Here is a 20,955-nt window from a genome sequence, read left to right on the forward strand (position 1 = left end):
TCTTGGCCCCCCAAGTCCCTCAGGAGTATATTGGACTTCATCCCCCATCCCGTAGTCTGACAGGAGGTGCGTTTGCAGAGTGGTGGAGAAAGGGGAGCATGTCTCACTGTGTAGGACTCACTGGAGGTACCAAGAGGGTTAGTTGGCTCCCAAGGACATCCTTGGGGACCATCTATTCCTCCTATTACCTCCAGTAAGACCCACACAGCAGGATTGCTAAGGTCTCATAGCAGGCCACCCCCCTTCCTCCACCACTCTGCAAACACGCCCCCTGGCACATTCTAAGTTGGGGGTTTAAGTCCCCTTGAATACTGAGGGTCCCTGGGGGCCAAAAACCCCACCATGTACCTCCAATAAGCGGCACACAGCTGGATTGCAGAGAGGTGGTCTGTAGCCATGCCCCCTTTTTACACCTCTCTGGAAATGCCCCTCTTGGCACACTGATGCTCGGGGATGAAGTCCTCTTGTGTCCCGAGGTCCTCATGATGCAAAGAGGCGTGTTGCAGAGTGGTGTAAAAAAGGGGTGTGGCCTCGGACCACCTCTCTGCAATCCAGCTGTGTGGTGCTTACTGGAGATACCTAGTGAACTAGTTGGCCCCCAGGGATCCTCAGTATTCAAGGGGAAATAATTCCCCAACTAACAACGCACCAGGAGGAGAATTTACAGAGTGGGGGAGAAAGGGGGTGTGGCCTACGGTGAGATGCCAGCTTTTTTAGCAAAAACATTTTTTAACAAGGGGGCACAGCCCTCATCCTTTTGCATTTTTGGGGTCCTGTGGACCCCATCCCCCAGGGCCTTACTCCTTTAAAAATATATATGTTTTTTTTTTAATCGGGAAGGGGGCCCCCCTCCTGAGGCCAATTTCGGCCTTGGGAACCCCATACCCCAGGGCATGGCCAGTCTTTTTTAATATATTTTATAAAATTATTTGGAGGGGTCTGCGTGGCCCCCCTCCTCAGGCCAATTATGGCCCGGGGACCCCACCCCTGGGAGCCGGCCTTTCCGTTTTATTTTTAATTGTTTTTTGCAGGGGAGGGGATGCCGCATGTCCCCCCTTCTGGGTCACTTCTGGCCCCAGGGATCCAACCCCCGGGGCCTGGCCTCACTGTTGGGGACTGTGGGGGAGCCCCAATGCCCCCACGATCCCGCCGGCACCCCGCGTCCTACGGGAGCCAGCATTGCTTTTGCACAAGGGGGAGCAGAGTTTGCTAGCTGCTCCCACCCTGCCATAGCAAACAGCAATGTACCGGGGGTGGGCACCCCGGGACATTGCAGGAGCCGGCCCTGGGTGGTGGTCCCCAGGGTCATCTAGGGCTCCAGGAGGGGGGCCACGCAGCCCCCATCCCTACATTTCAAAGCCCGGGGAAGGTGCTGGTGCCCGGGGCCTGGGGGTCCACCACAGAACCCCGCATTGAAATAAGTATGTACCTGGGGAGGTGGTGGTCCCCAGCATGTGTGGGGGAGTCTGTGGGACCGTGGTGGTTTCACGACCCCTGCCGACAACAAGCTTCACTGTGATTGGCTGTCATGACCACGAGCTTCACTGTGATTGGCTGCCAACACTGCAAACCAGGAAGTGTTGGCAGCCATCTTGTAGAACCGAGTTACAAGAAAACTGTAAAACAAAGTTAAAAGTGAAAAAAGGGGGTGGGCCTGCTCAGGCGGTCCCATAAGGACTCCCCAATTTTCTTTTTTTTTAAACTTCCAAATCCATGCGCTTAGGTGCGGGAGGGCACACAGTCCTCCCGCAGCCCCGGGGACCACCACCACCCCAGGGTTTCGAAAATAGAGGGAAGGGGGCCGTGCCTCTTGGAGCGCTTGATGGCCCTGGGGACTGCCACCCCACAGGGCCGGCTCCTGCAATGTCACAGGGTGTGCACCCCCAGGACATTGCCGTTTGCTATGACAGGGTGGGAGCATGGTTTCCACCCTGTGATAGCAAACCCTGGTTTGCTTCATTGAAGCGAGAGGAGGAAAACCTCCTCTCGCTTCAATAAAGGAAAGGAGAATTGCTTTTGGGCAAGGGAAGCTGCATGTTAGCAGCTCCTGTTGCCCAAAAGCAATGACGGTTCCTGCAGGAGGTGGGGAGCTGGTGGGACAGTGAGGGCATTAGGGCTCCACCCACGGTCCCCAACAGAGAGGGGATGTGGTCCCTGGGGCCAGGAGTGGCCTGGGATGGGGGCCAAGTGGCCCCACTCCCCTTTAAAATAAAATGGAGATGTGGGTATGCCTCGGGGGATGGGGTCCTCAAGGGGAATGTAAATTAATGAAAGTGAATGTTTTTTATTTTTTTCCCAAAAAGTTTGGAGTAGAGATCCGAGTGCGCCTTTCAGTGTGACCCCCTAGTGTGAACATGAAGGGTGCGCAGCTCTCAGCGTGGCCTCCTAGTGTGAACGCGCTGGGTGCACGGCTCTCAGCGCTGCATTCGAGTACTTCTCAGGTATTTCAAACACGAGGGACATATTCTCAAGGACACATCACCAAGTTAACGGCACTTTATCGCAGCCAAAATGGTGATAAATTTACCACACCATTCACAAGCTGGTGCAAGCAGCCCATATCATCAGTTTACCAGCGATAGCAGCCTCAAAAAACGTTGTCAGGGAAGATCCTGGCAAATATCGCTAATGAGATACAGAGTAGGCGTTCCCGTGCAAAAGGCAGGAAACACACCACTTAGCAACATTCTGAACGACCAGCAAGATCGGCGAAGAGAACACACAACAGGAAGCACCATGAAGTTTACACTTGCTCTGACCTGGTGTAAAGTCGGACCACAACCTGCAACATGAAAGGGTGCCCAGCCCACAGTCACACCTGAACAACAACTGATACCATGGAGCCAATGATCATACAGCTCAGACACCCAAGAGTGCCCCGACACCCCCTGCCACCACCCCCTTGTCCGCCATCCCCCCTGACCCCCGACAAACAAATGTGACAGCAACCTTCCAAAATCTGGAACGTAACGAATTGGCTGATGTTGCACAATTATAACAATCAAGATGCATGAGGTTGAACAAATGAGAATCACAGTCATCTATGGATTTACATATAAAACATTATATTTACAGAAAACAACAAAAAAAAGCAGGAACAGCCATGGCGTGTCATCCTTTGACAATCTGTGAATCACTGCCTGCAAGACAAAAAGCAAGATAAGATTGTGCATCATGCGCCTATCAAAGGAGAGAGAGAGAGAGAGAGAGTAAGAGAGAAAGAGTGAGAGGAAGAGAGAGAGAAAGAGAGAAAGATTGTGCAAGAGATGGAGAGGGAGACGGAGTGCCGACACTGCGGACAAAACCCTCACAGCTCACCTTTGCGCCACTGGTGGGACATACTACAGCCCTCAAGCTCAATCATCTGAAACATAGTATAGAATTCGTAATGATAGAGTACATGCAACTGCACATGCCTTCATCGCTGTCATGCCCCTGCGCACCCAAGCTGCTGCCCCTCATCAACTCCCACCGCCCAGATGTGTCTGCCCGCCCCTGCACACCCAGGCTGCTGCACACCATCTACTCCCAGCACCCAGAGGTGTCTGCCTGCCTGCCCCTGCACACTCAGACTGCTGCACACCATCCACTCCCACCGCCCAGAGGTGACTGCCTGTCTCTGCGCACCCAGGCTGCTGCACACCATCCACTATATATAACACTGGGGAGTTCATAAAAATGGAGTGAATAGTTGCATCCACATCACCACTCCAAACTATATTTCTCACAAGAAGTAATGGGATGCTGGTTTAAAATACTGACCACAGTGTATCTATAAACCAAGGAAACAATCAAAAAGAAAGAAAATACGGGACAGAGGAGTCTTTACTTATAAAGACGAGAACCCTCACTCACCCAAGGGTGACATGCTTCATCATTGGGTCCCCTCTTACACACTGCAACCGCAAGGTATACAGTGTGGGCTATAACTCTCAAAAAGGAGAGGAGGGTGAGGTGTTTTTATAAGGTTACCAACTTAGGAAATGACAGTGAGGGGCAGAGTGCAAATAAAGAGCAAACCATTCACTCCCACCGCCCAGAGGTGTCTGCCAGCCCCTGCGCACAAAGGCCTCACTGCTCACCTTCCACAACCTGCGTGTAGAAAAGAGGGCCTACCACGTGCCGCTGCAAGCCCCAAACCCAGGGCCCGAGGACAGGGCATCCTCCATATCATGCAGCCCCGCTCCGAAGGCCACCAGGTCTCATATTTGTTGCTGGGTCTTGATTTTGCCATGGCAGACGATATACCAGTGCACACGGCTTCATCGCAGGCTGCACACCTGCTCAGCCCTTGCAGTGCCACTAACTCTGTGACCAGCGAGGCCATGCCACCCCACGTGGCGGTAGGCCCCTGCTGTCCGATGGCTCAGGCCTACACTGTGGTCCAGCAGGGCACACAAAACCTGAGCTGTCCAGATCGCCGGGACGGGGCATCATTGCAGGCTGCACACCTGCTCAGCAGTTATGGTGCCCCTACCTCAGTGCACCGAAAGTCACCATCCCATGGTGGTGTGCCTGTGCCGGTTGTAGTGCATCCGCTGCCAAGTCTGTGCCCCAAAAGTCATGGACCCTCTATGATTGGGTAAAGTGGTGCATACACCATCCTGTCACCTCCGGGCCGGCGGAATGTGATGTCACAGGCCCCTGGGCCCCCATGCGCACATGCACACCACATGGATACACCCCGAGAGAGGTCAGAAATGACGTTGAGCACGTGCGAACAGCCCTTTTTATTGGCAGGTCATGTGTCCTGTGACGCCTGTGCTTGATGGGTGTGGGTGTTAACCAGCCGTCAGGGAGAGGCTGTGGCATACTAACAACTAGACCAGCAGATCACTACAATGAAAACCTGGGCCATGTAGCATTGTTTTCCCTCCCTGTAAGCGTAAGTGGAGTTGGCTGACCTGGCGTATGCCAATCCTGCGTGAGGATGTGAACAATGACTTCGAAGCTCTGGCCGTTGTTCCGTCATGGGCTGTATGAGTAATCAACTGATGCAGTTGTCCCTGTTTTAGTGCTGCCGCCACCCGGGCCGCAAGCGCCAATGTGTCACCCTGTGACCCAAGTCACACAACATGGCCAACATGGAAGGTAGGAGGAATCACTGATCCTATATCCATCCATACTTCCACACATAAAAGATCGTGGACACATCTGTGTGGATATGAATGTTTATTGCACATTCAGTGGAGTGTTACAGCTGTACCAATACAGGGCCATGCAAAGCCCAAATTTCAGTTTTGGGCACATGGAGGGCAGCCAATTAGAGCCAAGCTCGTGCTCAGTGTTAGGCTCTGCCAACCTATGTACTTATCCAATGACTCCGCCAATCCCAAAGCACTTATAAATTCACTATACACTCTTCTTGCAGTACTCTAATGATCCAGTCTCTACCCATGTAGTTATACAATGACCCAGACAAAGTTACATAACCAAAGTCTTCCCCACTGCCAGAGGTAACATGGTTGCGTGCGCTGTCCACAGCACAATGTAATGTGGTAGGGCCCATGGGCATCATGCATACATAATGTACACACAGACACAGTTAGATAGATAGTGGAACTGGGTACAGGCACGCTCGGCCCCTTTTTATTACCAGGGTCACATGTCCAGTGAAGTCTGTGCTGGATGCGTGTGGGGTGAGAGTAAGCCAGCCCTCAGGGAATGGTTGGTGCTGGCAACAAGTACAACAGTAATCATTGGATCACACACAAAAGATTCAATCATAAAGGGTCCATGACTTGTGCTGCACTAAGGTAGGGGCACCAGATGGGAAATAACACACAAAAAATTCTATCATAAAGGGTCCATGAGTTGTGGTGCACTGAGGTCGAGGCATCAGAAGCATACAGCATGTGCGCAGCCAGCTATGATGCTTGGTGTGGGCAGGCTGCACTGGGAGCAATGTCTGTTGCCTGCTGGACTGTGTCATCTGCAATCGCGACTTGATCTGAATTGTGAGCCCTGCGGTCCGCAGTGTAGATCGAAGGCAGTAATCAGCACAGTCATCGAGGAATGCTTTTTGTCACTTTCTCTTGACAAAATCCGAGGACATAGAGTACAGTTCACTGTGCAATTAATAAATCAAAACTGAATTTGAATTGTGATATCTGCTGTCCATAGTGTAGACTGCCGTTCAGTGTTCCTTTGGACTCGCAAGATGAATTTGGTCATTTTACTAAAGCTATAACTGATATAAAACCAGTTCTTGAAGCAAGTATACTAAAAGGATATTGTTTGGATACACTTGGAGGACATTGATTTTGATTTTGGTGCACCTTCCCTTTTGTACATGGATTACTTTATATTTTAATTGTGAGCCAGGAGGTAGCGGTCAGCAAGGGCCCACAGCCACGCAGTGTTTGACTTGATCTGCATAGAGTTAGTGGTACCAGAAGCACTCAGCGTGTGCGCCGCCAGCGATGATGCGTGGTCTGGGCGGGCCACACTGGATGCAGTGTCTTTTGCCTACTGGACTGTGTCATCTGCAATCGCAACTCTATCTGAATTGTCAGCCCTTCTAACCGCAGTGTAGGCCGGAGGCAGCGGTCAGCAAGGGTCAACAGCCATGTGGTGTTCATTTGAGCTGCACAGAGTTAGTGGTACCTGAAGTACTCAGCGTGAGTGCAGCCAGCGATGATGAGTAGTCCGGGCGGGCCACACTGGTAGCAACGTCTTTTGCCTAATTAATTCTGCCTAAATAAGGCCACATGGTGGTGACTTGTGGTGCACAGAGTTAATGATACCTGAAGCACTCAACGTGTGCACAGCCAGCGATGATGCATGGTCCGGGCAGGCCGCACTGGTAGCAACATCTTTTGCCTAATTAATTCTGCCTAAATAAGGCCACATGGTGGTGACTTGTGGTGCACAGAGTTAATGATACCTGAAGCACTCAACGTGTGCGCAGCCAGCGATGATGCATGGTCCGGGCAGGCCGCACTGGTAGCAATGTCATTTGCCTAATTAATTCTGCCTCAATAAGGCCACGTGGCGGGGACTTGTGGTGCACAGAGTTAGTGGTACCTGAAGCACTCAGCATGTGCGCAGCCAGCAACGATGTGTGGTCCGGGCGGGCCGCACTGGTAGCAACGTCTTTTGCCTAATTAATTCTGCCTAAATAAGGCCACATGGTGGTGACTTGTGGTGCACAGAGTTAATGATACCTGAAGCACTCAACGTGTGCGCAGCCAGCGATGATGCATGGTCCGGGCAGGCCGCACTGGTAGCAATGTCATTTGCCTAATTAATTCTGCCTTAATAAGGCTACGTGGTGATGACTTGTGGTGCAGTGAGATAGTGGCACCTGAAGCACTCAGCATGTGTGCAATGTCTCTTGCCTACTGGACTGCATCATCTGCAATCGCTACTCGATCTGAATTGTGAGCCCTGCTTTCCACAGTGTACATCGAAGGCAGTAGTCTGTACAGACATAACTCTGTGGTGCTGTGCTGCTGGGTTCGCAGGAGGCCTTCGTTGAGGAGGCCGGCGGTCACGGTGGTGGCCTCATGGCAGGGTGTGGGCCTCCGCTCTGGCAGATGCGTTGGCCTTCCAGAAGTGAACCACGCCCAGATCCCCAGCCTATTTATTCACACTTCTACGCTAGAGTGGCGTACGTTGGACCAGCCCACTCCGCTTCTGGTTCTGCTTACAGGGGGTGATGACACGCCTACATGACTGAGATCTTCCCCACTGCCTGAGGTAACATGGTTGCGTCCACTGTCCACAACTGTACAAGCACCAGCAGTATATGTACACATGGAAAGATCTGTGCTCTGCATGGTGAGGTCTGTCTAGCACATTACCGCTACACTTGTGCATTGTGTGCATTGTTATTGATGGGTGACTTGCCTCCTGCACACATACTTGGTTCCCATGTCTCCCAACATTCATCTATTGTGTGGCTTAGGGGCCATGCCATTTTGGGAAGGTCCGCTGTTCTGTTCTGCCCTGTCTCAGTGAAAGTAGGGGGGGGGTCCAAGGGGGAGGTCCTGGGGGTGGTGGCAGTGGGTAGTGTGGCCTTCTTGGGGGTCGGAGCTGCATGATCAGTAGCTCTATGACATGTGTTGGTCTTCAGATGTGGTTCTGGGCTGGACTCCCTTTCATACTGTAGGTAGTCGTCCTGCTTTACACCAGTAGAAGGCACATGTTAAATTCCTACTGCTAACGCAGCTTATCCCATGTTTTTGGATCGCATCGCAGATTTTGCTGGTTGTTGAAAATATCGGAAAGTGGTGTTTTCATGTTTTTTTTTGCACTGGAATGCCTATTCTGCATATCATTAGCATTATTTGTAGCTCTCATTGGTAGAGATTTTTTTTGAGGAAGCTATCACTGGAAAACTGGCGCTATCTGCAGTTTTCACCAGCTTGAGAATGGGATGATAATTCTTTTGCTGGAGTAAAGTGCCGATAACTCAGCGATAAGTTTTTGAGAATACAACCCATCATTTCTTTTCATTTTTTCTTCCGGATTCGTGCACCCAGCAGCTTTTCAAAAAAAAAAAAAAAAAAATCATTTTTTTACCCTGGGGCTTTTTGTGGGATCCCCTGAGCAGGCCTAGGGGGTTCAGGGTGCCCTGCCCACTTTTCTTGATTTTTCATCTTTTTTATTGTGATTTGCATGTAGCTACAAGAAAGTCCTAATAAACACAAGGGCTTGTTTTAGAGTCATCCTCTAAATCAACAGTTGGGACTTATGCCAAGTTATCGGCAGTTTAGCACAGCAAAAGTGGCAAAAGAATTATTGTCCCATTCTCAAGTTGGTGCACACTGCCACATTGCCCACAGGCTGACAGTACCAACACAGTGGACAATCAACATTGTTACATGGACAAAGCTGCTGGCTGTGCTGCACCTGTTGGCCTCAGGTATCTTCCACATAACAACTGCGAGAGTCAGAGGAGTCTCATAGCCAGCCCCATTAAACTTCCTCACACATCTTGGATGCATGTCTACAAAAGCAAGTAATGGCCCCTGCATCCACACCACCCACTCGTCCCAATACGTAGTCTTCCTGCACAACCAACCCCAACCCCAGGAATTGCTTGATGCCTCTGTGCTCCAGATCCAAGATTGTAGTCACTGAAATGGGGGTGTGCCAGGTCATGAAGTCTAGTAGTCAACAGTAGTGGAAAAAACTTACTTTATTAGAAAAACATAAATTAACAACACAAAAACATCAAACAACGCGTGACATTGCCAACAGGGAACACCCACTTGTGGATCGAAATAACTGTAGATCACCCTGAAAATCTCAAAACTCTGTATTCAGAGACCTGTTGGATAAATGAAGATAATGGTCAAGCGTTAGTATGGTCACAAACGTAATATGGTATAATATATTGCACTTGGACAAATCGGAATGCTTACAGGTATGATCAATCCTTCACAAAGTGACCGTAACAGAAGCTTCTGTGGTCATAACCTTCGTAGGAAAGAAAGGGAACGTTACAACCACACAAACATTTGTCATGGTCTCATTATGCAGGTTTGATCAGACCTGTAAGCATCAGGGTTCGTTTCAGCTTGATACACCTGCATGCTCACTTCACCTACATTGCGCAGAAACAACTGGAAACCAAGCAAGGGAACCACACCATAGTAGCCTTCCTGCACGTGTTGGGGGCAACTGACTACACACATGTACTACTTGTGCCCGTGCCGACACTGCACACAATCACCGCAACAGAAACCACACGCATTCCAACAATGTGCAGGCAAAATTGGACCACCGGGCCTGTACACTAATGTTGTCGCAAACTTCTCAGCCAATGTGCATGATTCTTACATCTTTCACAAGCTTCCCAGCTCTGGTCCCCAGACCAGTCCACCGCCCAGCGATGACTGACTGACCCTGTGCACCCAGACCTCAATGATCACCTGCTGCCAGCAGCGTGTCTCCAAGAGGGTCAACCACGTGCTGGAGCAACCACCTCAGCTGTTGCTGGATTGCGCAGAAGAGGCCCCCAGCGCATCCTGCTCCACCGCGCCGAGGAGTCATGTCTGTACAGTCAGCTGCCTTTGGCGTACACCCGGTCCAGATAAGCTCACAGTTCAATTGGGTCTTGATTGCCAGGATAGCGTATCGAGGCCACGCATCATCGCAGGCTGCACACCCGCTCAGCTCTGGTGGAACTAACTCAGTGCAGCTCAAGTCATCGCCACCTGGCGGGAGGCCCATATCGGCCAAAATGCCTCAGCTGCCACCAACTCTGTGCACCTCAAGTGATCATCACGTGGCAGGAGGCCATTGTCCGGCAAAGTGCTTCGGCTGCCACCATCTCTGTGCACCAAAAATCATTGTGACATTGTGGGAGGCCCGTGTTGGTCAAAGTGCCTTGCCTGCCACCAACATAAGCACATGTATACACCCAGATAGAAAGTGGAAATGGCGTTGAGCACATGTGCCCGGATCTTTTTATTGGCAGGATCACATGTCCTGTGACGCCTGTGCTGCATGGCTGTGGTATGGGTGTAGAGCAGCCATGAGGGAGTGGCTGTGGCAAGCTGAGAACTAGACCTGTGATCAGCAGATCACTACAGGGAAGACCTGGGACAAGTAGCGTTGTAGTTCCCTTCCTGTAAGCGTAAGTGGAGTGGGCTGGCTAAAACTTTACCAATTTAGCGTTTTTAATCCATACACCCAGAGAGATAGGTACACGATGGGTGCGTGACTCCACTTTTTTCTCCCCCCCAAAAAATATATATAATAATATTTAGGAAAACAGAAGACATTACATTATTTTAATAACAAACAAAAAAAGTAAAAAAACTATTTTTGGGATATTAAAGTTACAAAATATCACTAAATTTTTTTAAAAAATTACTGAAAAAAACGTAGCTTTAATTAGCATTGTAATTCGAAATTAGCATTTAAAAAACCTTTGAAATTCACTGAAAAAACGATAGGTTTCAGGGACGTTATAGTTAGAAATTAGCATTTAAAAAATCTTAGAAATTCACTGAAAAACCATAGTTTTCAGGGACGTTATAGTTAGTTGGACATATCACTCGTAGAAAACCAGAGAAATTCCGGCGTTATAGTTAGTTCAGCTAACTATAACTTGCGCCCCCGCAATGCACTGTTGATGATGTCATATATTACATCATTCATGACATGGTCAGTGACATCACTGATGACATCTCAAATGACATCATGATGACATCACTGATGACATCAATCACGTGAAAATCTGATCCACCTTCTCACACTCTAATATAACCTTTGATATACCCACTGTAAAATACAAACTACCATTTTCCAAACCATTTACAGACCACTACCAGTTACTACATACGCACTCACTGATTCCTAGATCTCCAAACATATCCACTCATTCACCCATACAATCACTCATACATGCAGTCACTCATCAAAACAACACTATCATATGCACTTATACACCTATACAGACACTCACACACCACCACTCACCCATAGAGTTACTCTCACACCTAGTCACTCATGCAAAGAATCAATCACACTTCCAATTACTGACCTATACAGTTATACACACACCACATCACTTATTCAAACCAAAACAAATGCATACTTACTCTCTTCTACAATCACTGATACAAGTACACACACATCCATACAGCCACTGTCACAATCACTGACTCTCACGTATAGTCATTTATACACTTCAACTTTGACATACACTGCCTTTTACATATGTAGTTACTTGGACATGTACCATTGAGACATCCATTCACTCAGCAACAAACCCATACACACACTTACCCAGCCATATAGCTGTTTCCACATGGACTCTTGAACCCATACACACAGTGAATCAAGCACTCAAACATCTATGCACAGACTCACACACCTTCCACCAACCCACACACACACCCAGGCACCCATACAAATATTCAGGCAACCAATCAATAACTAATATAGACACTCATGTACCTACTGACCAACCCATGAAGCAGCTTATAAAACAACAGACAGACTGATACAGACATTCACACGTTATAGTTAGATATTAGCATTTAAAAAACCTTGCAAATTCACTTAAAAAACCATAGGTTTCACACACGTTATAGGTAGGATTTAGCATTTTAAAAACCTTGCAAATTCACTGAAAAAAACATAGGTTTCACACACGTTATAGTTAGGAATTAGCATTTAAAAAACCTTGCAAATTCACTGAAAAAAACATAGGTTTTACACATGTTATAGTTAGCTGGACATTTCACTCGTACAAAACCATTGAAATTCCCCCGTTATAGTTAGTTCAGCTAACTATATCTCGCGCGACCGCAATCCACTGCTGATGACGTCACATATTACATCACTGTATTCACTAAGATACTGTTAATAAGTCAGTTATACAATTAATTTTACAAAAAAAACATCCATTTAGACACTTATTTACCCATTTATTCTTCCATTAACCTTTAGATATACATATATAAAAAATATTTATTTTTCAGAAAGACACATATTCACTGGATGATGTCATCAGTGATGTCATCAGTGATGTCATTTGAGATGTCATCAGTGATATCATGAATGATGTCACTGACCATGTCATGAGTGATGTAATATGTGACATCATCAGCAGTGGATTGCGGTCGCGCGAGTTATAGTTAGCTGAACTAACTATAACGCGGGAATTTCAATGGTTTTGTACGAGTGAAATGTCCAGCTGACTATAACATGTGTGAAACCTATGTTTTTTTCAGCGAATTTGCAAGGTCTTTTAAATGCTAATCCCCAACTATAACGTGTGTGAAACCTATGGTTTTTTCAGTGAATATATATTATCTACTGGCGGTCGCCAGTAGATAGTTATAGTTAGGACCGAGTTTCCAGAGGAAATCTGAAAATTCTATTTTGAATAACTATGGCGCCGGTTGATGAATCATCGCAAAATTTTCAAAACTAATGGGGCGCACCGCTCAGCTCCTACCCTGAAAGTCTCGGTGTGATTCGTCAAGCGGGGTCCAACAAAAAAGGGGGGTCCCAAAACGCGTTTTTTCCATGCATTTTCCCATAGAACCTTTAGTGGAAGGTACAGCCCAAACGGCTGATCAGAATTACTTGAAATTTGGCAGAGAGGTAGTCCTCAGGTCAGGCATGTGCCTTTTGTATATATGGAGTCAATCTGTTCAGTAGTTCCTGAGAAAATTGCATTTAAAAGTACATAAATATCTATAGCCTTACGTGCGCGATCGTAATTCTGATTGGTGGTTACATGTCAGTCAACGTTCGAATCGGTCGAAATCAGGAAGTGTCGGCTGCCATTTTGTTTGTTTTGGGTGCGACACTGAAAAAGAGAGGTGGCAAATGTGAAAAGGGGGCAGGGTAGAGAGTTCCTGACCCCCTAGCCTTTGTCAGGGGGTCCCTGAAGGACCCCAAAGGGTGAAAAAAACATTTTTTTTTTTTTTTAAAAATCGAGGGGTGCGCGTACGGTGCGCGCACGCTGAAAAACCTTAAAAAAATATATAATAATACATAAATAAATTAGCATTTAAAAAACCGTACAAATTCACTGGAAAAACCATATGTTTCACACCCGTTATAGTTAGGAATTAGAATTTAAAAAACCTTGCAAATTCACTTAAAAAACCATAGGTTTCACACATGTTATAGTTAGGTGGATATTTCACTCGTAAAAAAAACAATGAAATTCCCCCATTATAGTTAGTTCAGATAACTATAACTCGCGCGACCGCCACTCTATCACAAGGATGATGTTTTCAGTGAAGTCATGAGTGATGCCACTGACCATGTCATGAGTGATGTAATATGTGACGTCATGAGCAGTGGATTGCGGGCGCGTGAGTTAAAGTTATCTGAACTAACTATAACGGGGGAATTTCATTGTTTTTTTACGAGCGAAATATCCACCTAACTATAACATGTGTGAAACCTATGGTTTTTTAAGTGAATATATATATATATATATATAGGACCGTGTTTTCATAGGAAATCTAAAAATTCTATTTTGAATACCTTTGGCGCCGGATGATGAATCCTCGCAAAATTTTCAATACTAATGGGGCGCTCCGCTCAGCTCCTACCCTGAAAGTCTCGGGGTGATTCGTCAAGCGGGGACCAAGAAAAAAGGGGAGTCCCAAAACGCGTTTTCAAAATGCATAGAACCATTTGACCTTTAGTCGAAGGTACAGCCCGAACGGCTGAACAGAATTACTTTAAATCTGGCAGAGAGGTAGTCCTCAGGTCAGGCATGTGCCTTTTGCATATATGGAGTCAATCTGTTCAGTAGTTCCTGAGAAAATTGCAGTTAAACGTACATAAATATCTATAGCCGCGCACCAGGCGCGCACCCTTACGTGCGCGAGCGTAATTCTGATTGGTGGTTACATGTCAGTCAACGTTCGAATCAGTCGAAATCAGGAAGTGTGGGCCGCCATTTTGTTTGTTTTGGGTGCGACACTGAAAAAGAGAGGTGGCGAATGTGAAAAGGGGGCAGGGTAGAGAGTTCCTGACCCCCTAGCCGTTGTCAGGGGGTCACTGAAGGACCCCAAAGGGTGAAAAAAACGTTTTTTTCTTTTTTTTTTTTAAATCACGGGGTGCGCGCACGGTGCGCGCACGCTGAAAAACCTTTAAAAAAAATATAATAATACATACATAACTTAGCATTTAAAAAACTGTACAAATTCACTTAAAAAACCATAGGTATTACACACATTATAGTTAGGAATTAGCATTTAAAAAACCTTGCAAATTCACATTAAAAAACCATAGGTTTCACACATGTTATAGTTAGGTTGACATTTCACTCGTAAAAAACCAATGAAATTCCCCCGTTATAGTTAGTTCAGATAACTATAACTCACGCGCCCGCAATCCACTGCTCATGACGTCACATATTACATCACTCATGACATGGTCAGTGGCATCACTCATGACATCACTGATGACATCATCCTTGTGAAAGAGTGGCGGTCGCGCGAGTTATAGTTATCTGAACTAACTATAACGGGGGAATTTCATTGGTTTTTTACGAGTGAAATGTCCACCTAACTATAACGTGTGAAACCTATGGTTTTTTAAGTGAATACATATATATATATATATATTATCTACTGGCGGTCGCCAGTAGATAGTTATAGTTAGGACCCTGTTTCCATAGGAAATCCGCAACATTCTATTTGGGATAACTTTGGCGCCGGTCGACGAATCCTCGCGAAATTTTTAAAACTAATGGGGCGCTACGCTCCGCTCCTACCCTGAAAGTCTCGGGGGGATTCGTCAAGCGGGGGCTGAGATAAAAGGGGGGGTCCCAAAAGGCGTTTTTCCCATGCATTTTTCCATAGGACCTTTAGACACAGCTACAGCCCGAACGGCTGAACAGAGTTACTCGAAATTTGCAGAGAGGTAGTCCTCAGGTCAAGGAAGTGCCTTTTGTAGGTCTGGTGTAAATCTGTTCAGTAGTTCCTGAGAAAATAGCATTTAAATCAATATATATATCTGAGCCAGCTTACGGTGCGGTTACGGTAAGCTTACCGTACGCGTACGGTGCCGTGCGCGAGCGCGATTCTGATTGGCTGTTAGATCTTAGTAAACATTCAAATCGTTCGAAACCAGGAAGCGGCGGCCGCCATTTTCTCTCTCGCACTCTGAGGGGTGGAGGAAAAACAAAGGCAAAAAACATGGAAAGGAACTGTTTAGACAGCTCCTAACCACCTATCCTTGATGAATGTGTCCCCAAAGAACCCCCAAGGCCAAAAAATCATTTTTATTTTTTTACGAAAAATCACCGATTACGCTTACCGTACGCGTACGGTAAAAAAAAAAAAAAAAAAAAAAAATTATCCACATTCTTTCCACCCCGTGTGCAAATGGTGCCCGCAGGGCACCATTTGTGCCTGGCCTATCTGTCCAACTGGAATTTTAAAAGTTTACCTTTCACAACGAAGCGTATAATGTGTCCTCCATGTGCGCACGGTGCGCGAAGCGAATCGTGCGTACATGGCCCATCCACGGCACTAACTGCGTAAAGTGGGCGCGCGGTGCGCGAAGCGCACCCTGTGCTCACTGTGCGCGCACAGTGCGCGAAGCGCACCGGGCGTGCACGGAACGAACTGCGTTAAGTTGGCGCGCACGCCACGAATGGCGTAAAGTAACTTAGCATTTAAAAAACCGTACAAATTCACTGAAAAAACCATAGGTTTCACACACATTGTAGTTAGGAATTAGCATTTAAAAAACCTTGCAAATTCAGTGAAAAAACCATAGGTTTCACACATGTTATAGTTAGCTGGACATTTTACTGATAAAAAACCAATGAAATTCCCCCGTTATAGTTAGTGCAGGCAACTATAACTCACGCGACCGCAATCCTCTGCTGATGACATATGTGTCTTTATGAAAAAAAAATATTTGTAATATATGTATAGCTAAAATTTAATGGAAGAAGACATGGGCAAATAATTGTCTAAATACAGTATTAGCATCAGCAGAGGATTGCGGTCGCGTGAGTTATAGTTGCCTGCACTAACTATAACGGGGGAATTTCATTGGTTTTTTATCAGTAAAATGTCCAGCTAACTATAACATGTGTGAAACCTATGGTTTTTTCACTGAATTTGCAAGGTTTTTTAAATGCTAATTCCTAACTATAACGTGTGTGAAACCTATGGTTTTTCCAGTGAATATATATATATAGATATATATATAAATTCACTGAAAAAACCATAGGTTTCAGGGACATTATAGTTAGTTGGACATTTGACTCATATAAAACCAGAGAAATTCACCCGGTATAGTTAGTTCAGCTAACTATAAATTGCGTGCCCGCAATGCACTGGTGATGACGTCACATATTACATCACTCATGACATGGTCAGTGACATCACTGATGACATTACTGATGACATCTCAAATGACATCACTGATGACATCACTTATAACATCATCCAGTGAATGTGTGTTTCTGTAAAGTTTAAATATTTTTCATATATATCTATGCCAAGGTGCATTGAAGAAAGAGTGAATTTACAAGTCCCTGAATGGATCATTTAGTAGGTGCGTGACTGACTGTATAAGTGAGTGATTGAACATGTGTTACTGAATGTATGGGTTAGTGACTAAACTGTGTGAAAGTCTGTATTAGTGTCTCAGTTGGTGTATAATCGGCTGCATGGGTTGGTCAGTAGCTACATGAGTGTCTATATGGGTTATTGATTTGTAGTCTGAGTATCTATATGAATGCCTGAGTGTCTGTGTGGGTGGGTGGGGGGGTGTGACTCTTTGCATACATGTCTGAGAGGGTGATTCACTGGTTATATGGATTCAAAAGTACATCTGTGTTGGGCTGTATGAGTGAGTTAGTATGTACTGGTATATGTGTGAGTAACTACATATGTTTTAAGGCAGTATATGTGAGTGTTGGAGTATATAAATAACTATAAGTGAGAGTAAGTTATTTGAAGAGTAGGTGTATAAAAGAGTGTGTGCTTTTATCAGTGATTGTATAAGACAGTAAGTATGTGTTAGTATCTGCATAAATAAGTGATGTGGTGTGTGTATAAATAACGCAGTTGGTGTGTATAACTGTATACATGAGTAAATGGGTATGTGATTGATTCTTTGCATGACTGACTAGGTGTGGGAGTAACTCTATAGATGAGTGGTAGACTGTGACTCTATGTATAGGTATATGAGTGCATATTATAGTACTGTATTGATGAGTAACTGTATGTATAAGTGAGTGGATGTGAGTGCAGACCTAGGAAATAGTGGGTGGTATGTAGTATCTGGCATTGTTGTGTGTATGGTTTCAAAAATAGTAGTCTGTATTTTTAGAGTGCGTGTATCAAAGTTTATATTAGGTCATCAGTATGTTCATCAGATTATTATGTGGATGATGTCATCAGTGATGTCATCAGTGATGTCATTTGAGATGTCATCAGTGATGTCATCAGTGATGTCACTGACCATGTCATTAGTGATGTAATATGTGACGTCATCACCAGTGCATTGCTGGCACGCGACTTATAGTTAGCTCAACTAACTAAAACGGGCAAATTTCTCTGGTTTTATATGAGTCAAATGTCCATCTAACTATAACGTCCCTGAAACCTATGTTTTTTTCTGTGAATTTCTAAGGTTTTTCAAATGCAAATTCTTAACTATAACGTCTGTAAAACCTATGGTTTTTTCAGTGAATTTCAAAGGTTTTTAAAATGTTAATTTCATATTTTAATATTTATAAAACCTATATTGTTTCTATTTTTTTTGTAATATTTTGGAACTCTATTATCCTTTTTTTTAATTTGAAAAATATGTAATGTTTTATAGCTTCCCCAAAAAGTATGTATATGTTTTTTTTTTTTTTTTCAGAAAACTGAAGTCCCGTACCGGTAGTGTACCAAGCTCCATCAGCACACGAATCCTATCCGCCACATTGCTAAACTCGTAAACGATGCGCATTTTGTATCTGACGGGTTTGTGGCACCGCGTAATGTGCAACATCATATATGTATGTGGTTGCGCCACCTGCTACTTTGGTATGTGATGGGTACGCAGTACCAATCCACGCCATACGTCATGTACATATGGGGTCACACCCGCTGCGCATTGCATATGCGACGAGTGCATGCTGCCAGGCCCTGTGCTACGTCATAGACATATGGTGTCTCGTGAGAAACGCCATTCCCTCATTTTTTTTCTCTCAAAGCTATATCTAAATAAGTGTAAAGTGTATATGAGAACAAGCGATAATCTAAAATAGTGTAAACATTTATATATTCCTAACTGTAATAAACTTATATTATGGTAAATATATTATCTTAAAAATCGCGTCGGGTGCGTCCTCCTTGCACGCTCGGTGCGCGATTGCCATGTGACCCATAAGAAAAGCATTTAATTGGTTCATAACATTTCCCATTGTAACAGTTGGAGGACCCCACCTTTTTAGTCATTCTCTCTACAGCGTTTGATGAGAGACTCCTGTTCTGCTTACAGAGCTTTTTTGAACACATTTTCCTATATACACATATCTGACACTACACACAACATGTAACCATAATCTTCATCAAATTTCATGCTCTGTAAAGTAGCCTTCCACCTGTGATAGCATGCATCTAAAAGCTACATAACATAACTTTTCCTCACTGCCAGAGGTAACATGGTTGCATACGCTGTCCACAGCATAATGTAATGTGGTATGGCCCAGGGGCAGTATCATGCATAGATAATGAACACACAGACACAGATAGATAGTGGAAGTGGGTACGGCACGTGCGCTCGACTCCTTTTTATTACCAGGGTCACATATCCAGTGATGTCTGTGTTGAATGCATGTGGGGTGAGTGTAAACCAGCCCTCAGGGAATGGTTGCTGCTAGCATCAACTACATCAGCAATCATTCAATCACACACAGAAATTTAATAATAAAAGGGTCAATAGTTTGTGCTGCAGTAAGGTAGAGACAGTAGATGTGAAATAATACACAAAAGATTCTATTGTAAAAGAACCATGACTGGGGGTATACTATGATAAAGGCAGTAGATCGAAAATAATACACAAAAAGATGTATCATAAAGGCTCCATCAGCTTTCGTGCACTCAGGTAGCCACTTCAAAAGCATTCAGCATGTGCACAGTCAACGATGATCCGATCTAAATTGTTAACACTGCTGTCTGCAGTGTTGGCCAGAGAGCAGTCAGCAAGGGCCCACAGCCACATGGCGTTGACTTGAGCTGTCCTGTTTGCCGTACGCGAAGCAACAAAAACTGTGTGCGGATCCTGTGATGATGCCTATGCATGGTGCGGACAGAGCGCACTGGAGCAATGTCTTTTGCCTACAGGACTGCGTCATTTACAATAGCGACTCAATCTGAATTGTACACACTGCTGTCTGCAGTGTAGGCCGGAGAGCGGTTAGCAAGAGCCCACAGCCACATGGCCTTGACTTGAGCCGCCCATTTTGTCATATGTGAAGCTAGAAAAACCATGTGCAGACCCTGCGATGATACGTATGCGTGGTGCGGACAGAGCGCACTGGAGCAATGTCTTTTGCCTACAGGACTGCGTCATCTACAATAGCAACTGGATCTGAATTGTGAACACTGCTCTCTGCAGTGTGAATTGAAGGCAGTAGTGAGCACAATCTTCCATGAATACTTTTTCGCACGTCCTCTTCACTAAATACAACAACATAAATTACAAAAAACTCCTGCAATAAATAAATCAAAACAATTCGAATTGCGATCTCTGCTGTCCACTGTTATTCAGTGTTCTTTACCACTACCAAGAATAATTTGGTCATTGTACTAGACCTATAAGTCATCTTAAATACTTCTACAAGCAAGTATACTAAAACGCTACTGTGTATATTTCAATAGACGTTGTAGTTAGTTGCCTAATGGATTCTGCAATTAAACAATCACCACTCGATCTGAATTGTAAGCCCTGCTGATCGCAGTGTAGGCCAGAGGCAGTGGTCATTAACGCCTCACAGCCACGAGCTGTTGGATTCGGAAGCACAGAGTTGGTTGCACCTGATCGGAGGGGGTACACACAAATCATCACAAACTTTAACTTCTGACATCCTGAATCACAGAATAAAGACCCTGTTTCACTGTTTGGACCTGCTGTACCACGGTGTAGTCCAGCGACTGCAGTCAGCCAACCCCGATAATCATGTGCAGCACTTAGCAATGGAAGCACAGAGTCTGATGCACGTCATCGCCGGGACTTCTGTGAAAACCAACAAACAGCAGGTAATATCAGACATCGTCCATTGTGGGATCAAGACACCGTTCCACTGTTGGACCTAGAGTTGGTTACACCTGGTCGAAGGGAGTACCTTCATCTGCACTCTCAGATGCAGTTCTAACATCGTCCATTCTGGGATCAAGAGTCAGACCCCGTTCCACTGTTCGGACCTGCTGTACCACAGTGTAGTCCAGCGACTGCAGTCAGCCAAGCCCAATGATCATGTGCAGCAGTTAGCTACGGAAGCACAGA

General features: G+C 45.6%; 1 protein-coding gene across 1 annotated transcript in view; it reads right to left on the reverse strand.

Moving 5' to 3' along the window:
* LOC146798095 (cytochrome P450 2G1-like) overlaps window positions 1-20,955 on the reverse strand; it is an 899,064-nt gene that overhangs the window by 399,583 nt on the left and 478,526 nt on the right. The window lies entirely within an intron of this gene.

The sequence above is a fragment of the Triturus cristatus genome, chromosome 9, assembly GCF_964204655.1.
Source record: "Triturus cristatus chromosome 9, aTriCri1.1, whole genome shotgun sequence".
Classification (NCBI taxonomy): Eukaryota; Metazoa; Chordata; class Amphibia; order Caudata; family Salamandridae; genus Triturus; species Triturus cristatus.